Source organism: Ruditapes philippinarum, unplaced genomic scaffold (genome assembly GCF_026571515.1).
Source record: "Ruditapes philippinarum isolate M1 unplaced genomic scaffold, ASM2657151v2 ctg3069_1_1_1_1, whole genome shotgun sequence".
NCBI lineage: Eukaryota > Metazoa > Mollusca > Bivalvia > Venerida > Veneridae > Ruditapes > Ruditapes philippinarum.
In genome coordinates, this window is record NW_026857365.1 from 30,357 (window position 1) to 47,887 (window position 17,531).

The window sequence follows — 17,531 nt, forward strand, 5'->3', positions numbered from 1 at the left end:
ACAAATTTATTAGTAATACATGATAATGCACGCTATGTGTTAGATATTTTCCTTTGCCTTAGTGTATGAAGATGACAATGTTGATAGCTTCCTTTTTTGCTACATTTAATTGAGTAGTAAATATGTTTATCTTTAGGATATAGGATTCACACTTGCGGTCATACTCTGGTTAAATCGAATATAAAGATGCATTTACCTTTTTTCATATATTAAGTTAGCAAATAGCATTTTGTGCGCTGTAAATAAACGAACAACAAAAAAAAAAAAAAAACATTAAAAAAAAAACAAGTGTCGGGTCTTTGGAGTATTTATATCGACAAATTCATTATAGATACTTGGTTTGCAGTTCGCAACAAAAATATCTATAAGTACGAGTTTGCAAATCATTAAAAATTGTTAGTCATGCGGAAAGAGTTTTAATAGTTTGCAACCTCTTTTATCCCATAAATCCTCTTTATAAAACGCCTTTTTAAAATTGTGCATTGAAATGGAAAGTGAACAGTTAAACTGACCAAAAGAAAATATATATCATTTACTACTGAATAGAAAAAAACGTAAAAAAACATGACACGTTTCAAACTAAATATAAAAGAATCAGACAGAAAGGTAAAGAAGGTTAAGCAAAATATCGGTATGCAAGTATGAAAACATTATCTTGAAAAAAAGTAAATAATTTAAGAAAATCTTGATTAGAAGGAAAAAAAGAAAGATAAAAATAAGATATTAAAAAACTATTTTTGCAGTAGCAGTTTTATAGATCTTTTTAATAGCACTTACCGCATGCGCAATTTATGTATTCAATTTAATACCAATAAGGATGATCAGATGTATAGAAATATTAAATAGATAATGCGGCGAATGCTGTTTGACCATTTTTGATTTTATTAACGTTTTATAACCTTACCGAGCATAACTAATCGAATAACTATTACAATAACTTTTAAAAGGAAACAATGACTGGTGTAATTTTGTTTTTAAGATGCTACAAATGCGTTACATATTAACTGATGACAGAACTTTCCAAATTTATGAATAATAAATTTTAGTTCATAACGAATCTGCACCAAAATATTCTAAATACACTTGTTGCTATATATCATAGTAACAAACGTGCCTTTGATTTTTATGATTGTCACGTGACCTATTTTGTTTTGTTTGGATTTTACGGCACGTCAACACATAAATGACCATATCGTGCCGAATGCTATAATAGGCTTAAAATATTATGTAAAACTTTATAAATGATAATAAAAAAAGCCAATTAGATTCTTGAAGACAATTTTATCTCTTTCAAATAATCGATGATGTTTTTTGATGGAATTGTATTAAAGAGTTCTTTGAGTAAATTTACATTATAAAATCTATTACGGGCCTGTGGAAAATCATGACATTCCAGAAGAAAATGCTTGACAGTAAAATTTTCATTGCAAGCTACACAGAAAGGGGCATTGTCATTCGTGAGGAGATAAGAATGGGTAACTTTAGTGTGTCCAATTCGGCATCGAAGAAGAACTGTTTGATCATGGCGGTTTGACAAAGACAGAGATGGTGACACATCAAAGGATGGGTTTATATCATGAAGTTTATTAAAGATCTATTTTGAGTATACGGCCCGGGGCCAAGAACTAGTTAAAAGAAAGATACTAAGTATTGTTTTTTAGCATATGGAGGTAGATTACTCGATAGATTTTACCACAGACAGAGCATTCCGGCAAAGTCGTGAAACATTGAAAGCCCAAACTACAGATCTTAGAGAAAAAGGCATCGGGAACAAAATTAAAAGAGCCGATTCCTTTACCAACACCGAAATACAAAAAAAAAATGTATGCAAAAGCCATCCTTGGTTAAGGTAAGATATGATAAACTTGGTACTTAGCGATTGACTTCTGTTTGTTTACACGCTCCTAGGTAACGATAAAGGGGAGCAGCCCGTTCAATTTGAGCGAGAATCTCCCTATGGGGAATTGAGTAGCGGTAATACTGTACTTCATAACAAATGTATAAGTTGTTTTAATGAGGTATATTTCTATGATTATTGATTAATTTATCATCTTTAGTTGAAGAAAAATATTATAGACAAGAGCGATCAGTGATCAAATGTGTCGCCTCATGATGGCCAATTTCATGTTGCAGCTTCAGTGTAGTGGAAGACACAACAATGATTAACAGGGCAAAACATGTTATATATTAAAGGGCGATAAATCAGTAAAAATCATTCAAATGGAAAACTTGTGTAATATATGCGCATATACTTGAGCTACTGATCAACCCTGAAAAGTTTCTTTGAAATTGCATTAGTGGTATAAGAGAAGAGGTCCGGACAAACTTTAAAAAATTATTTAAGGGCCATAACTCTTACAATAATCATTGAACCGGAAAATGCTGACAATATGCACAACTACACTTGGTTCTGATCATTCCTGTAAAGTTTTGATGAAATTGCACCAGTAGTTTATGAGGAGTAGTCCGGACAAGTTTTGTGACGGACAGACAGACGTACAGACAGACGGACGACGGAGAAGTGATCGGAGTAATGGCGACATAAATTCCTGTAAAGCTAGGATGAAATTGACCCAGTAGTTTATAAGGAAAAGTCCGGACAAGCTTTTATGTATCTGGCAACACACAGAAAAAAACACCTTTTTATCAAAGAGCCATAACTCGGCCAAAAATCATTCAACCGGAAAACCTTTGCAATATGCGCAAGGACTTGAGATACAGATCAATCCTGTAAAGTTTCATTGAAATTAAATTAGTATTATAAGAGAAGTAGTCCGAACAAACTTTAAAAATAAAAATTATTTAAGGGTCATAACTCTTACAACAAGAGGGCCATGATGGCCCTATATCGCTCACCTTATGGAATAGATCTTAACTGGATTTTTCTTAATATTTAAAACTAGCAACATTTTTATAAAATACTTTAATGTTATTTAGTTAGTGTCAAATGTAAAGTATTTTAGAGCAAGAGGAATGCAATCAAGTGTATAGAAAACCTCTTTTTTCTTTTCTTTAAAGTATAGGTTGCTAAAAATACACTCCCTGTAGTGTGTTAACATCATGAAAATTTTAACAATGACATCATAATTAACAAGGCGAAGTACTCATTTGGATAATACTTCAATATAAATGGGCGAAAGACAAAAATGGCCGGACCAAATAACAAGACTCATGAGGATGTGATGTTGCAAAAATGTACTACCATTGACCAGTAATGTCAAATATTTTACTAAGTCGGTAAACAGGAAGTGGATAAGCGATAGACCTGAACTGAGGACCACATATTAATGCAGTCACATTACCAAATATCAAGAGGCTATGTTATGTAGTTGCTGAGAAAACTTACGAAAATTTCCTTCCATTTATAATTAATGCCAAAAATTCAACTAAGTCATCAAACGGGAAGTGGATGAGCCACATACTTGAAATCATATCCCATTGTATGTGACTACATGTTGATGCTGCATACCAAATATCAAGAGGTTGTGATAAGTAGTTGCTGAGAAAATCGTTAGGACAAATTCCTACCATTGACCATTATTATGAATTTAACTGGATGAGTGACAGACCTGAAATCGAATCCATGGTATGGGACAATGTGTTAATGCTGTATACTAAAGATTATGAGGTTCTCTAAAGTAGTTGCTGAGAAAAATGTTACCAAAAATTGCCCAACCAATTCACCTGCCTGCCCGGAATTAAGTCTCAATACATGATGGTAAACAGTATTTTTTTGCATATGATTATGTAAATTATTTAGAAAACCAGTATTATAGTTGTACCAGATATCCCATAAGTGTTTAGATATTAAAATAATTTTTGATAAAGGTGTTTACTCAGGGGTATCATGTTAGGGACAGGATCTAACCCCCAAGCATCTATGGTTTATCATATTTGGACATCCCTTTCTACAAAAACTTCTTCCTGTTCACATGAGTGGCTCTATACACAGGTTTAATCATAAAATAAAATCATGTAAAATGTTTTTAAAAAAAAAACAACAAAAAACAGCAGGGATCTCAGGAAGGTCAGAATTTCACGTGGCAGACTGTTTAGCCAAAATTTTCATGAGTCAAATCAGTTTTTTCTTGTGTTATTTTTCTACACGAATCATTTTCATGTTTTCAGAAATTACTGTTTGGGAAGTCATTTAGAGTAGATTTTCAAGTTTAAATTGATAACTATTGTAAGGTTAGGCAATAGTAAGCTTCTTGCTTAGTTAACATGATAAAGATAATTAAGTATTTCTAGCACAATGGATAATTACCATAATTATTGTTCCATTTTCACTTACATTTATTGAGGTGATAAACACATGTGTACATGCAGGGGTAAAAGTTACAGAAACTTAAATTCTGAAAGAAAAAGTTTGGGTCAGGGGGCCGCTAGGGCCCCTGTTGGGTCCAGGGCAACGCCCTGGCTAGGGGTTCAGGGGGCTGGAGGCCCTTGAAAGCTATTGCAATTTAGTGAATTTAAAAGTTCAAAAAAGGCTCAGATACATACTCAAGTGCTTTATATATCTTCAGAATAATGTAATTAATCTGATATGTTAAAATTTACACAAATTCACTGAGCAATACTATTTAAGCAATATATACACATTCCACATAACAAATTTTGTTCATTCTTTTAATTTCAATTTCATATCTTAAATTTAATCCTTTTCCATTGTCTTCCACTTGTTAATGTAGCACAATTTCAACTGACTTGACAATTTCTTCAGATGTGGAAACGTTTTGAATTTTCAATCCTAAATGATCCATTACTACTTGACTAGTTTCATCATCAAAGTACTGACAGATTACTTTGTTATTTTTTTTGTTAGTTGCCTCATCCATATTCAAAGATATTCACTTATCTTTCACTTTTGACTTCACTCCATCCTTAACAGATTTGGCTACACCATGTGTTGTTATGTACATTGCACTGGTTGGAGAAAGAGTAGTTTTTTTCAAGAGCAGGCTTGTCTTAAGCTAAACGTTTGGCAAGATGTTAGAGATCGCCTGCTTTGGAAAATGGCAGTCAATGTTCACTCAGAAAGGCAGTTGTGATTGCTCTTTGTTTGGCAATGCGGTCTTGAATACTTTCAATCTTTTTGTCCACAGCTTTTATTGAGCCTGGCAGTACCTGAAAAAGACAATTTTCAAATAAAAGATGTATGAAACATATCAAATAAAAAATCACACTCATAAACTGTCAATTTAGTTTGGAAACAAGGAGATAATCAAACTAAAAAAAAACACAGATAAAGAAAATCGTGTTCTAATCCTTAAAATAATATTAAGCTGGAAAGAAATCTCCAGACCTATTAAAAATTTGGGCATAGGTTCCCCTGAACAAGGCCATTTTTTAATTCAACCCCCAACTCTGCCCAGACCACATGAAAGTTGGGGGAAGACAGAAGAAAAAGAGGGTGGGGTAATGTGAATTGTTTATTAACTACACAATGCACAACTAAACCTATTTTCGTTGCTTACTCTTGATTCTAGATAGTGGCTAAACTACAAAGAGAAATGATCTTACTTGGTCTAAGATTATTTTAGTGGTCCTCAACTTCAGCTCATCGTGATTGAGAAGCACCTTTTCTGTTCGATTTGTCTAGTTGATCGTTTTGGAACAGACTTCACAAAAGCCCAATGCATTTGATTTCTTCATCCAAGCATCCCATTTTTCACATTTAGAGTCCTTTTCCGCTTACCACTCCCACCTCCATTTGTTTTTTGCACCCTTTTTCAGATCGTTATTATTAAAACCAGGCGGTAAGCTAAACACTTCACCGTTGTTGTCATTGTATTTGTACATGTATTTTGACATCAAATGACTATGCAACAAACGATTTCATTGACTGGTAAAAAACGACGACCAATCAAATCTGATCTTGTATATTCTAGCTCAATTTTTCATCGGCTATCTCCGTACTGTAATTGTTTTAATTCGTATACAAACGGGTCTGAGATGGACAAATTTATTTTAAAATATATATAAAGCATTATCAAGCAATGTACACACGCTAATTAATGAGGCATGCACACACATCCTTCCCGATTTCTCATCGGATTTGCGTCATTCAGAAAAATGACCTCGGAGATCGACGAAAACATGTATAATTTTAGAAATCATATCTGGGGAGGTGATATTTACATAAATACTAAATGTCATCCCTTAATACTTCACAAAAAGTTAACAAAATACCTGTTTCAACGAAGCACACCGATAATTGTATTCATCTTCACTTCTTTGTTTTGAAATACGATTTTATGTTACAAAATTTCTCAATTTCCTTGTTCAAGGTCGCCATTTTGTCCTAATTACCGTAATCCGATTTAGTTTAGTTTATAGGTGAGACTGATACAGATGTTTTCTAAGACTCAGGACTGATTGATATCTATTATTTAATGATTTGAATTGTATGTTTATAATCAGAATAAAATATTATGTCATAAATCGTTCAGCAGATTCAGTAAGACCGGTGTACACAATGTTGAAATATATGATTTTTCCCGCAAACCGGAAGGAAGAATTTAAGTAATATCCGCACTGTAAATTAAACTTTTATCTTAATAAGCTATTTTCTGTGAAAAAAATACACTTTTTGTTCACTTTCGTTTCTTTGTGCAATATCTTACAAATAAAATGTGCAAGTCATTGTCAAGAACCAAAATACATTGCATTTTATTTCGGAAATGACACAGTCTTCCTTTCTGATGATATTACGAAATTTATGGAAAAATCCATTATTGAATGGGGAAATCAACTTCACTGTAGCTCTCAAATTTGTGCTATTCTGATCGACTCTGTTTTGAATTAACATTCACATTCAACATACTTTTCATCCTTCTTATGCTTTAAAAGAAATATCTTCATAACAATGTCTGTTGAGACAATGATACAAGATACACTGTCTCAATTTATCCCTACAAAGAAAGTCGGTATAACCTTGCAATAAAAAACCCTTTAACTCCCAAAATATAGACCAATTGTCAGCTTTAGACAATAATTTGAATATACTTTGTAGGAACTAACAAGCTAATGCCTTTAGAAATATCGAAGCTCTAGGTCTTTCCAGTTTGACGTATAAGAACTTTTAAGTTTTTTCTTTTAGTTGCCATAGCAACCAGAGTTTACCATGGAATGGCATTCTTTGAACAATCTTGATAGAACTTACAATGAGTATTCCTGCCAAGTTTCATTAATATTGGCCAAGTGGTATTGTAGAAGATGTTGTCTGAATAAAATGTTGACGGACACCGGACACGGACACCATTTGGTTGGCCTTCCTAAAAGCTCACCTGCATTTTGTGCAAGGTGAGCTAAAAATCATTGAACCTGAAAATGCTGACAATATGCACAACTAGACAAGGTACTGATCATTCCTGTAAAGTGTGGATGACATTGCACCAGTAGTTTATGAGGAGTAGTCCGGAGAAGTTTTGTGACGGACGTAAAGACGGACAGACAGACAACGGAGAAGTGATATCTAGAGGCGACATTAAAATATGAAGCAAACTTTGTTATAAGATCTTCCAAGAACTTATGTAAATCGACTGACTTTATTTAAATTAACATGTATTTCAGAAACTCCACAAGCCCTTATTTATACCATTAGGTTAAACAACACCATTCACTTTGGCTTAAGAGGTCGTCAAGAACACTCCATTATGTTATGGAAATACAGCAGACGGAACAAGGTAGGCTACATAAGATAATCATTAATTTACTAATTTTTGAATTTGTTATAAAAATGTCTTTACTTTAGTACAGCTATATATATACTCAGTATATATATTCATTCCTAAAAATTATAACTAGAATCATTTAAGATTTATAAATAAAGGTATTACCATCCTAATGCATTACCTCGGCTTTGAAGACTATTCATATAGGTAACTACATTGAAAATGAGGGCCGTGGGTTCAATCCCCAGAAGGATCAGCTTTTTTTTCTTTCTTTTTTTTTCTTTTAACATTATTTATGTATCTCTCATGTCCCATTTGGACAGAAAAAAAGTGTTTAATTTTGATTATTTAATTCATATAGTTATTTATTGGCTAGATATAGTTTGAAAAATATATTTCACTTCAGCCAAATTCCTTATTAAAATAGATACCTAGATAAAACCTTCCATTTTGAGATAAGTCTGGTATTTTATTCTTAAACAATAATTACAGTTTTACTTGATATATTATAATTATACGTTTATAGGACGGACATTTTACTACTCATTTCAGGTATCAATCATGAAGTTCGGATGAGATAAATACCCTAGGATCCATTGCGAAACGGCTGGATTTTCTGCAAGGCACACCAACCACTCTAAAAACAGCTTAAACGAAATTGTTGGAAGGTGGATACCCATTAACACAAGTTGCACAATTATCAGGACATAAAAACATTCAGAGCCTTAATCACAACCACACAATGATCATAGAAAAAAGAAAGAAAGATGTCATCCATCATCCACAAAACCAGCACTGTAACGTCACGAAATCTTGCTTAACTTTGTATATCCTCAAGACATTTGCAGTATTAAAATTATTTTGTATTGCATATTGTGCTTATAAACTTCATTCATTATATTAAATTAAATGTTATTGAAGCTATTCGGGAAGTTGCACTAACAATCATAAAAAAACATGATTTTAAAATAACTGTTTCTATACAGTTTCTATTCTTGAATTCAACAAAAAAAAGAGACGAATTGTTAAATGGGCACGGTCTTACAGCAAAACCAAAACACTGGATATATGTTTGCTCCTCCAGCTAACGCCAATAAAAACTGAAACAGCAAATTAAAAAGAATTGTACTATAACCAATGTGAAGTGAATGCCGAGGTATAAAATTTCGCTATAACGTAATAAGACCAATAACATTATTTAAAAAAGAGCTATCATTGACAGCGACGGAAAGTGAAACTCTGGAGCGGATCACAACCGATCAAACAGTACGTGTTCTACTAGATACAGTTACAAAGGCTATACAGACCGGCAAAGCGCATGGTGAGGATTTTGTGTACGGTAATTACTTTTTTCGCAACATTAGACTATATCTCAAGATTGGCTACATTCAATTCAATATGAATATATTCAAAAGCTCTCAAGGTATTAAATCAGACAGGTTTTACCCCATGTACCAGGAACTAGACAAGGAGCAAAAAGTTCGGAATTTTTTTTGTTTGATCACTCTTCATGGGTTGCCTGTGAAAATAATTTAGGAGAGTGTGGAGAGCTACTTTGTGTGTATTACCTGAATATTTATCACCAAATGTAGCAAATGATATGGTCTAAGTGTCCTTGTAAAAGTATGGTATTTTAGACCATATACTTACCCAAAGACAACCTGAACAAACGTCTGCATGTATCCCTGACATTTCCGCCTACTTTGATGGAACTTATATGAACTGTGATATATTTCAATGGTAAATGTCTCGGATAAAAACTATTCTATAGAGGGCGAATGATGATCGATTTGACAAGACAAGATTATCAACGATTGTGTGTACCCGGTAGTTCTATGCAGCTGTGGCCCGGCAATATAAATTCAATTCTTAATATGTTTAAGGCCACCAGCTCATACACCAAAAATCACAATAAACATAAATAAATACATTATATACAAACATAATGAATATATGTAGACATATTTTTCCCTTTACACTGTATTTTACAAATATTTTCTTCTTGTTCGACACCAAGTTAAATTTTATCATGTAAGAATTGCGACCTTTAAAATGATACGTTATGCTATATGTTTATATGTTAAAGATTTGAGGTATAGTCTAAAACTTCTCGGCCCAATATACTTCTAGCCACTACACTGACAATTACACACGATACGTCGATACCGATATCTTATTGAAGATTACTGACGAGATACACGCGATTTTACACGATTAAGTAAGATAAAAGACACTTTGATCAGTAGAGGGGTTTTAGACCAAACAGAAAAAGTTGAAATGAGAGCCGTCATTTAGTACCTCTGTAAGAAAGGGATGTCCCCCAAGGAAATACAAGTAGACTTCATGGATAAACTTGTGAAGGAGTCCCCTTCCTACGGCACTGTGAAAAAATCGGCTGCTGAATTTAAGAGTAGTACGGAGAGCATTGGAGATGATGGGCGGCCATAAGAAGCCACTAACGTTGAAATTGCCGAAGCTGTGCACGATCTGCTAATGTGCGATACCTGCGAAGCATTGCTAAGGAAATGGGTATAAGCTTTCGTTCAGTTCAGGCAATTCTGACTGATGTCTATGGCATGTCAAATGTTTTCGCTAGATGGGTCCCCATACAGTTGACTGACGATCAGAAACGGTCCAGGCATTCTTTTGTCTCGCTACGAGGATGAACCTGATTTTATAAACCGTACGTTGAAACATGGGACCATCACTTCGATCTAGAATAAAAAAACCAGAGTATGCAGTGGAAGCACCCTGGCTCACCCCTTCGAAGAAATTCAAGTGGGTGCCATCAGCAGGGAAGATGATGGCTTCAATTTTATTGGATAGTCAGGGGATAATCATAATCAACGATCTTGAGCTAGGTAGTACAATACACGGTACGTACTAGGCAAACAAATTGAGACGTCTGCGTCAAGAAATTGCGCGTAAAAAGAGAGACAAACTGACTTAAGGCGTTCTGCTCCTGCACGACAATGTGCTAGCTCACACAACTAAAGTTGCGATGGCTGCTGCAACTGACTAAGACTTTGAAATTCTCCCCCATCCCAATATTCTCCTGATTTGGCCCCTCTGACTTGTACCTGTTTCCGAAACTGAAACAAAACTTCGTGGTAGACGTTTTGGAAGCAATGAAGGTGTCATGGAGGCGGTCAATGAGTTCTTTTAGGACCAAATTAGGACCAATAGAGAGTTCTATTTTTAAGAGTTAAACATGTTGAAGCACAGGTGGGCAAAGAGCCTTAATATAGAGGGCGATTATATTGAAAAGTAAGACCATTTGTTTGGTTGTCTGACTACCGAAGTACATCGGGCCAAACACTTATAGATATTGCACCATATCAGTTTCACAAAAAGCCTATACAATTTATGCTATTATATTTAATTGCTTTAGTATGTAGCTTTATAAATTAATGCTTAAGCAACTTATATGATATCATGTCTCATCAATATAATCATGATTTGTATTGAATGCATTTTTTCTCTCACTTTTTTCTTTTATTATTTCGTCTGAAAAAATAATCCTAATAATATCACAGTAAGTTTTTATTGTGGCATAGGATGTCGTCTTTTTCTAACTACCATTACTTTACCGTTTGGTATTTTTAAAGAGGAATTCCCTTTCACCATTAATTTATAGTTTATTAATTTTTCAAGAGTGCCTCTTTTACTATGAAACGTGCTTCAAATATACTTATAACTTAGGTATTACTATTTTCTGGTAGTAACAATTTTCTCAGACGGAAACTTAACTTTGGCATTTAGAATTTATCTTGTTTATTATGTGTCAGTTTCGCTGGCCAACCTTTAGTATTTGTAGAGTGAGTACATATGTGATGTTTTTCAAAAATGTAGCATTTTGTTTAAAGTGAGTTTAATGTCATCTTAACCTTTATATGTTTTTATTTCTAAACAATGCATGTATACAAATTTAATTTAATATAATTATGATTAAAAGGTTGACATCAACATACATGTCACTCAGTATGAAATTTGTGTCAATAAAACGTTCAGATTTGTAAATATGATATGCTCACCAATATTTGAGGAATAGACATTTCAATCTATCTTGCTTATCTGGTTAATATTAAGTGTGTAAAACTAGAACTTTAACTATTACATAAAAAACTTTGTGTCTATACTAAATCAGAATAACAAAATATTCAACTTATATAATCATTTAAATCGAACATGTCTTTATTTCAGGTACCCTTCATAAAAAAAAATCTAAAGACACAATAACGGTTATCTTTCCGTGTGTGAAACTGGAACTTTAACTGTTACACAATAAAACATAATAGCGGTCTATTTCATAATAAAACGTTTAAAGCAAACTATTCAAGTTTTAATTAGGTAATCATTAAATCAGCACATGCACCAACCGACAAGTCTTCAATTAAGGTACTGTCATTCAATTTGTAACAAAATTAAAAAAATATTCAACTTATGATGCATTTTCAAAAGATGCTTTAAACCCTTTAAATGGACGTGAAAAAAAACAACAAACAATTATCGAGGATAGCACATGCTGTTTTGTAAATAAGATTTGAAAATAAGAGTACATGTGTTTTTGAATGTTCAGTTTTGTAAATAATATATGCTTTCAAATATTGGCGGAATTAAAATTATCAATTTTATACAGGTTATCTGTATAAAATGGAACATTAAAAAAATCATAATATCTGTTTATTCTAATTCACAACAAAACCTTAAAAACGAAAAATAATCAACTTTTATTAAGACATGAACTTAATCCGCGCATGCACCAAAATTTGCACATGCACCAACCGGACATGTCTTTATTTAAGCTTCTATTATAAAAATGATCAAGACACAAAAAAAATATTCAACTTATGATATATTTTCCGAAGTATAAACCCTATTAGAAAACGAGGGAAAAAAAGAGAAAATTACTGAGATGTTTAAACGATGTGTAATCCTATATATATTACAAAAAAGACTCATTAGGCCATGTAGGCCAAGTGATAATATAACAATTGCAACATAAGCGTGTGTTAGAAATTCTTGCATGTTTTTATAGTTTGAATATTAATTAACTAAAATATTTGATTTTAAAACATTTAAACTGTTTAAACCAAAAAACCCAAACAAATAACAAAAAAACAAAAAAAAACACATCAACCATTGTTATCATTGTAAAGTGTAATACTTCATAGCAAATAATAAAGTTTAAGTTCACTCACCTTTTATCTAAGGGAAAAGTACTTAAACAACAGTATCATTCAAAATAACATATCCCATACGGTAGTTCAGAATGATGAAATATTTCGTAATATCGGCCCGCTTATGTACACACTTCCCTACTGCATATACGCGGATTATAAATACGATAAAGAGAATTCAAGGTTGCATCGCAACAAATAAACGAAATGCAGGATAAAATATTGAATAACGTTATGAGATGTGAGTCGCAATATGATTTCTTCAAAGTCTTTTAACTGTTTTGCTCTAATCCATCGTCCAGACAGACATTAAAGTGATCATCGAATCTGAAAATTATACAATTTATGATCATTACATCTTGTTAACTGAAAATGTTTAATAACATTGCATTCTGTAAATTGCACTAAATTTTAATCGTTTTCATGTTTCTTTAAAAAATTTTAATAAGGCTGGTTGAAAAATATTAAATAAATTAGCTAAGACATATATTCGCAAGAATTTGTAAAACTTGCGAAGAGATTGGATTGAGCATACATAAAATCACAATTGATAAACAGTATAATTCCTACTTATATAGCAGCACACTATTTTATTTCGAAACTGTTACATTTAAGTATGATAACATATAAAATTGAATATATTTGTTCAATAACAGAGACATTCTATGTTACAAATCTTTAAAGCAGCACGCCTCCAGATTCATGCTATTTTTCATGAAAATTTGAAAATGTATTTAACAGTATAATATTGTGAACTTACCAAAAGAATGCAATTTACATATTATCAATGGCACTTACAACCCACGTAAATTACCATTAAAAGGTCAAAATGTGCAAAAATAGCACTTACTGTGTTAGTAATGCAGTGGAAATATAGTGCAAAAATAGTGAAAAATCGGTCATTAATCGCACATTACATGTAAATTATTACTAGAATTTTGAATCTTTCTACTTTTCCTAAAATCTAAGCACATTTTTCTCAGATTTGATTTTATCGAACTATTTTTGCTTATCTGGAGGTGTGCAGCTTCAAGAAATTGACCAGAAAATTTTAAAGGCATTATAATTAAACAGTTTATAGAATTAATGAAACTATTGCACTAGATAAAGGAAAATATACCCAAAATAAATTTTCAAAATATAGTTTTCAGAAAAGTGTACTTATACCTTAAAAAAAGTCTATCCTGATAAAATATGGACAGATCGAGTATTATGGACGCTAGAATCAATACCATGTTTCAAATAGTTTCGAGTGGTTTTGACAGGTAAGAACAGGTCTCATTAAACGGAAACACGTGTGAGACATGCGCAAAGTTAATAGTGAAATCATCGACCTAAAACGTCACTCCGGAATTTCTGTATACGCGTTAATTCAAGGTGACGCATGTTCTTAAATATTTAAAGTGTATTCCCATATATATATCAAACGGTATGTTGAGAATGTTCATTTCTATATTAGTTCTAGTTGTATTTGCTTCAAGTTTATTTGCAAACACTAGCTATAAATGATTTGAAATCACAAAAATATCGTAATTTCTCCGCTATATTTAAACGTGATTCATTACAGACAGGGTCCTAACTAACAAACATTTGCTAAAATTTGACTATCATTCATCAGATCGTTGCTTATTGTCCACATTGACCTGGAACTCTTGCATTTGACCCTGTAGTCGATATATTCCGTAAACTTAACGATCTACTTGTAAATCAATATAAATATTCAATTGTTAAAATGATGTTAACTTAAAGTCCTTATCAGCGCAGTTGGTATAGTGGTTTCACTTGCATATTGTGACGTAAACTGGTAGGTTCGAATCATAATTCAGCGTTTTATTTCTTTATTTAATTTTAATTTTATAATTGCCATTCCCTTATAACTATTGCAAACCTTTTGTTGTAAATACTATCAGTGTAGTATTTTTAATAACTGCCTTTATAGTGTGTATTCGCTTATGCATATACGATTGCATAATGTCACAAAAAGAAACGTTGATAGACACTGTGATGAAAAAAAGAATATAAATGTATTTGAAAACCACTTAATCGAAATGTTTTCTAGAACCAGCTGTAGTAAAATTTTCAAATTAATTCTTGCAAGGAATCGAACCAGAGAACTTCAGATCCGTAGTCCGACAACTATACCAATAATCCACAATTCACTGACAAGTGAAGTTAGCAAATATATAGATATATTCGATAGATACTGGTCAATGCTTATTCAAATGACCTTAACGAAATATAATGAAGTGCCAGATCAATATTGTTTGACAACTTACCTAATTGCTTTTTTGTGTTCATATTATTAATAAATTGCTAAATAAGTGGATCTTCTAAGCTCTAGATCAAGTTATACGATCTAAAATGTCTGTACACTCGTGCAGATTCTATATTGTCTTTTTTATAATTTTGGTCTGCTTCACGAATATGATTTTTATTGATTTGTAGTTTGGAATAAAAAACGAATTTGATTATAAGGTGTCTTAATACGTTATGGACTCTAGATATATTTATCATCATATGATTTAAATTAGACATGATTTTTTACTAATCTTATTAGACCTACTACGAAGTTTATTCTCTAAGAGATTCCAATTTCAGATGCCTTATTCTCAAGATGCCCTTAACAGTACGTAGAAGAAATCAAATTTGGTTCAAGCTAAGAAATATCATGTACCTGCAGCAATTTTGCGAAAGCATAAATCTGGGAAGGTTGCTACTGGGACAAAAAGGGCGAAGATACCTTAATTTCTCTTACTTAAGTAATCGATTATGCATTTAAAAATTAGATATGGGAATAACCTTTTAAATAAGATAAACAAGATCAACAAGGAAAGGCGGCGTCCCCCCACACGATCCAGCAACTAAACCAGTGGCAAGGAGCGCAGAAGGACCTCATACAAAAACAGGCCAGGGAAAAAGGCAGAGCATGGGCAGGTTAATCACTTCAATCAATAATAAGTAACTGATAAAGAACTAAAGAAAACAAATATATGATTGAATAATGGGCCCATAAAGTCAAAGGGCACAGGGAATGGGACAGGAGACCCAGGCAAAGAGGTGGGGGTAAATAAAGGAAATAAAAAACTAGGGGCAAAGAGGAAGATACTTACCGTATACGAGAAAACAACAAGGGACACAAGTGTCACCAATACAGTATGAAACAACAAAAACATACATCTGAGGGGCGCCACCTTGGAACGCTAAGTTTTGCCGGACATAATGCGGCGTCTGAAGAAGTTAATTTTAAGGGCCCGATAGCCTCCAAAAAGTGGGACATGTGTTTAAGATTTGTCATACAAATGTTTCATTAGGGACGCCGGAGACTACAGCAACAAGTAGACATGTGTCTATGAGACGCTTCCTTGTTAGTCAATACATAAGTGAGTTAAAAATCATAAGTGAGTTAAAAATCATAATGTCAAGCAATTACCCAATGAACAATAGTCAGTATCTTTGGAACATGGACGAGACAGGATTGTCAAAGACCCCAAAAGTAATCTCCCGCAAGAGAAGTAAGACCGTGCATGCCAAATCGTCCAATGCAAGGGAAATGATCACTATCGTTGCATGTGGCAACGCAGCAGGCACGGTTATCCCACCTGATGTCATTGTCCCAGGCAAGACAAAGCGAGCTAAAAAGGACTTCATTCACACTGTTAAATACGATAATACAATTTCGATAACTTGTTAACTTAATCCTATATAGATTTAACAATATCAATCAATTCATATTTTGGAATATAATCTAGTTTTTGGCAATGTGCCCTTTGCGACTCCATAAAAACGTTATTTTAAGCCGTGGATATTTATTTTTTACATTATGCAATTTGCGTTTAACTGGGATGTTTTGTGATGTCCTTCTTGTTGGATTGTCGTTGACGGTAGGTATATTCTCTCCCCCCCCCTCTTCCATTTTTAACCCCCCCACCTTTTCACCCGTACAGCCCTTTTCCCTTAAACTCCCTTATATGCCTGTTTTTGTTTATATTACTTCACTTTACATGTCCCGCTCCTTTAACCCTTGGGTCCACTCCAGTGTACTGTTTGGTGCCTTTTGGGTGTCCTGCTTGGGTGTGTCCGGGGGTGTACCGCTTCCGTGGTCGAGGGGTTAGAGTCGATGACTTCTAATCCAGGTACCTCTCTGGCGTGGGTTCGATCCCCAGGAGATGCTTTGGTAGTTTAGCGCGGAGGAAGGTTGTCTAGTACTGGTGTAACTCTCCAGGAACGATGGTTAGGAAACTACCCGCCTATATGACTGAAATACTGTTGAAAAAGGCGTAAAATGAGACAAACAAACAAACAAACAAGTGTCCGGGGGCAGCGTCCTGTGGACGTTGGTTTTGCCTTATTGATCTTTATTCTTGTTATTTTATATTATGTCCAATGTTATAATAAAAATAATATACGGGTTTAGTTAGCTATATTTCAAATTAATGTACTCGTTTAGTTGAATAATATGCTATATGAAATATTGAAAAACAAAATCCGTAAAGAAAGCCCAACACGGCAAAATTGTAAAATATGATAAACAAGATCGACAAGGAAAGGCGGCGCTCAATGAACACAGCCCCCACCCGACCCAGTAACAAAAGTTAGTGGCAAGGAGCCCAGGAGGACCCCACATATAAACAGGACAGGGCACAAGACAAAGCACAGACAGGTTAATCACTAAAGA

At 33.4% G+C, this 17,531-nt stretch overlaps 1 protein-coding gene across 1 annotated transcript in view; it reads right to left on the reverse strand.

Moving 5' to 3' along the window:
• Positions 1 to 13,010, reverse strand: part of LOC132749508 (excitatory amino acid transporter-like) — a 28,651-nt gene extending 15,641 nt beyond the window's left edge. The window contains exon 1 of the mRNA XM_060739301.1: positions 12,878 to 13,010. The gene's annotated coding sequence lies outside the window, so the exon portion shown is untranslated. The remainder of the gene's footprint in view (positions 1 to 12,877) is intronic.
• Between the last annotated feature and the right edge of the window lie 4,521 nt (positions 13,011 to 17,531).